This window comes from Miscanthus floridulus, chromosome 12, assembly GCF_019320115.1.
Source record: "Miscanthus floridulus cultivar M001 chromosome 12, ASM1932011v1, whole genome shotgun sequence".
NCBI classification, from domain to species: domain Eukaryota; kingdom Viridiplantae; phylum Streptophyta; class Magnoliopsida; order Poales; family Poaceae; genus Miscanthus; species Miscanthus floridulus.
In genome coordinates, this window is record NC_089591.1 from 61425682 (window position 1) to 61429326 (window position 3645).

Sequence of the window (3645 nt, forward strand, 5' to 3'; positions counted from 1 at the left end):
AGTCCCGACACCTGGGTTTTTGCTGGTCGGCTGTCTGCGCCCGTCTGAAGTCTATTTTCATTGTCTGAAAAGTCTAGATTCGTTCACTCTTACTGAAAAGCCTAGATTCATCTACAAAGCGTATGTATGATACGATTAGACTATACACGTTCTAATGAATTTATATTTAATCTATATACTACATTTGTGATTAGTACTATACACATTTTTTCTTTATTTCCTTCGCTTTTTAGAGTGTGTATAATTAATGATTCACGGAAAAAATCGCAAGAGTTTTCCCTTATTTCAAGAGCATCCATAGTTACAAACAGAGACATCATTATATAATCTAAACATTTAATTGTCCAAAGAACACAATACAACCACAACGAATATCACAATCAACATAATATGTCATCCATAGTCCAAATAGTCCACAATGTCCATACAGTCCCAAATAGTTACAGAAAAGTAACTACAAAATCCATAATAGTACATACTAACATCTACCACAAACTCTTACCGCCTCTTAGTCCTAACCTCGGGCCCATACGTAAGAGGGCTTGGCGCCAGAATTGTTGGCGCCGAGCTCGACGCCAAGATCCACGGCGCCAAGCTGGTTGCCATGTCAGCGTCCATGGCGCCAACGTGGCCCCGAGCTCGGCACCAGCAACGATGGCGCCGAGCAGTATAAGCTCGATGCAGCTCGGCGCCAGCAACACTGACGCCGAGCTAATAGTCCAGATTTTAAAATCATACTCCAGGGACATATTTATGAAAAAAATTCAAAAAAAGAGCTAAAAATAAAAAATTCGGTCGGAGGCACCCGTGTGACCGTGTGATCGAGCTCGCCGTCACTCTGCAGTAACTGTCGTAACAGATAGCTTTTCGTTTGCCAAAAAGTGTTTGTGTTTAGCCAATCGCCACCTCGATGAAAAAATGACAGTACAGTCTAGGGACAACCTTTTTTGGCGGGCAGTACGAAAACGAGGTGGATTTGGACTTGGGGCTGGGGTTAATATTTCTGTGACATCAGGCCTCAGCTTGTGTACCGTGGTCCGTACATACGTACTAGCAAAGACAGATCACATTCCCGGTTACACCAAATTAAAGAAAATGCTATTAGTACTAAACAATCGACAATCGACATGGCCGATAATAAAAGAACAAGTAACTTCGGTAGTAAATACTAAGCACTATCGATGGAGGAGCGCGTTCCTTCCGCGTTAACCATACCTTTGGAGCGACCACGAAACAAAGTTGTTTGGAAGGAAACCGCACAAAAGCAATAGGAAGGTTAACCATACCTTTGTTTGGCTTCTGATCTATAGGAGGGTGCAATGTCGAGTGAATCTTTGCCGTAAGACCGTTGTAGATAGCCCAGTCTGTGAATTTTGCAACCAAGAAGAGGAAACAGGTGAACACATTGTCTTTGACTGCTCGTTTGCTCAAGAATTCTGGCAGCGGCTTGTGTTCCAAACTAATCAACCGTCTTCTAATGGACGTATATGATCAGCGTCCAATGTCCTCCAAGCTTCCCAAAACGTCATTTCAGTACTTTTATGGCCTATGCTATTGGCATATATGGAACGGCGTCGTGTTTAGAGACGAGGCGGCCACACTACGGCAGACATTTTTATTGATAAAAGCTGATGCTAAGATACGGGGGATGCGGTTGCCAAAGAAAGACAGAGCTGTAGCAGATGCATAGTGTCTATACTTAGTACATCTATGTAATTGAGATCACGAACTCTGATGATGTATCTTTAACCTTGATGGGCAACCCTTCAAGGGGCCTAGATCAATCAATGAAATAAAGAAATTCAGGTCGGGCAACATGTCTGCGGAGCCAAAGGAATCATGGACCACGCACCGTCCGAGGCACACCAGCCATTACGAACAAACGCCGCCGGGCCACGACGAGAGCCCGGCAAATCCAAGCCAACTGCGATATCAAGCCAGTCTGCCGGTGGGCAAGCAGAGCCAGGCCAAACCGAGCCCCGCACCCCCAAAGTTTTCCACTCGGCGCTCTATAAAACAGCCCGGGTCCCCCTCCGGGTTCACATTCCTTCCTCTCAGGCGGCAGGCCTCACCCTCACGACGTCTCGTCTCGTCTCCTGCGCGCTTCCGTTGCAGCTCCGCACCACACCATTAACGCCCTGCGTCTGCTCTGCTCAACGAAGGAGAGATCTTTCGCGGTCTGTTTCCAATCCTCCTCGCCATGCTAAGGAGGTCCCGCCACGGCGGGGTCCGTCTCGGCCGGAAGCTGCTCGGCCTGTGGCGATGGGCGCTCTGCGGCCGGCGCCGTCGCCGGGGAGGCTATCGCCGTCTGCAGCAGCAGCCCAGCACGCCCGAGCGCGCCGCGAGGAAGCTCGCGCCGGTGCTGCGGTGGGGCCGGTCGTTGGCGCGGCGTCTGAGGCTCCTCGGGTGGAGGGCCGGCGGGCCACCGGATGCTGGGCGACGGCCGCGAGCAGGTGGTGACCACGCCCAAGGGGCAGGTGGCCGTGTACGTCGGCGGCGGCGGGGAGGCGTCGCAGTCGCTGCGGTACGTGGTCCCCGTGGTGTACTTCAACCACCCCATGTTCGGCGAGCTGCTCAGGGAGGCCGAGGAGGAGTTCGGGTTCCAGCACCCCGGCGTCATCACCATCCCCTGCCCCGCCGCGCGGTTCGAGCAGGCCGCGGCCCTGGCCGCCGCGGGGAAGAAGGGCTTCGGCAGGTGGTAGGCGGGCACTAGTCGTTAGGGGGTGGGGGGTGAGGGACACAGGGAAGGCCCCTGACCACCGCCGCCCGGCCGGCGGCGGAGGCGGATGGTGTACATGTGGGTGTTTCCATCAGAACGGGGCTGCCTAAGCCTAGCTGACTTTGTTCTTTCCATTCTTGGTCCTGTTTAAACTGATGCATCCCATCCGCTACTCTTCTTCGTTCGTCGATGCCTATATTCTTGTCCCGAATACGCCGATTCATCTACAAACCGCTGGAATTTCCCCTGTATGCGATGCGCTTTCTCGCGGATCATCCAACTGTCGCTGACCGAGTGTGCTGAATCCTCCACGTTTTGCCAATCCCAGTAGTACTGGAGTATTACGAGAGCAAATGCTCTGTCTTTTTGTGTGCCTCGTTTGACCGCAAACTTCTCATGAAGCCGATGTCTCTGCTGCCTAGTGAATACGCCAGAATCAGATGCCCGGGAAAGCGTGCCATCCAGATTTCAGCGTGCTCGGGCGGTGAAAACGGTGCGCCAACCACTGCACGAACCGTACCGTACCGTACCCCACGCCGGAATCAGGATGGATCGAGTCGGGCAGTTGGAGCACGCCGTTTCGGCCCCGCGCCGCTTTTGCACGCAGCACGCCAGCGCGCTGGCTGGCCTCGCTAGGCGTCCCTGTCCCTGTCCCTGTCCTTCTCGCGAGGAAGCGTGCGTGCGTGGTGACTGGTAATAAGCTCCGCCGTGTGTCCGGCGAGTACAGTGCACCGCCCTGGCCCCTGGCGCTGGCAGCAGGGAGCAGGACGAGATTTCCTGGCGCTTGGTCGACGGGGACGCGCGGCGGCTGCTGTGCACTACCAGAATTCTACGGCAACAATCATGGGATCGTACAAGGAGGCCGCTGTCCGTTCACGGGGCAAACGCGCCGCTGATGGCTCTCGGTGGCAAGGACCAGGGACCTG

At 53.6% G+C, this 3645-nt stretch overlaps 1 pseudogene; it reads left to right on the forward strand.

The window, feature by feature from the left end:
• Positions 1 to 2190: 2190 nt before the first annotated feature.
• On the forward strand, positions 2191 to 2863 carry LOC136498295 (indole-3-acetic acid-induced protein ARG7-like; annotated as a pseudogene).
• Positions 2864 to 3645: the final 782 nt, after the last annotated feature.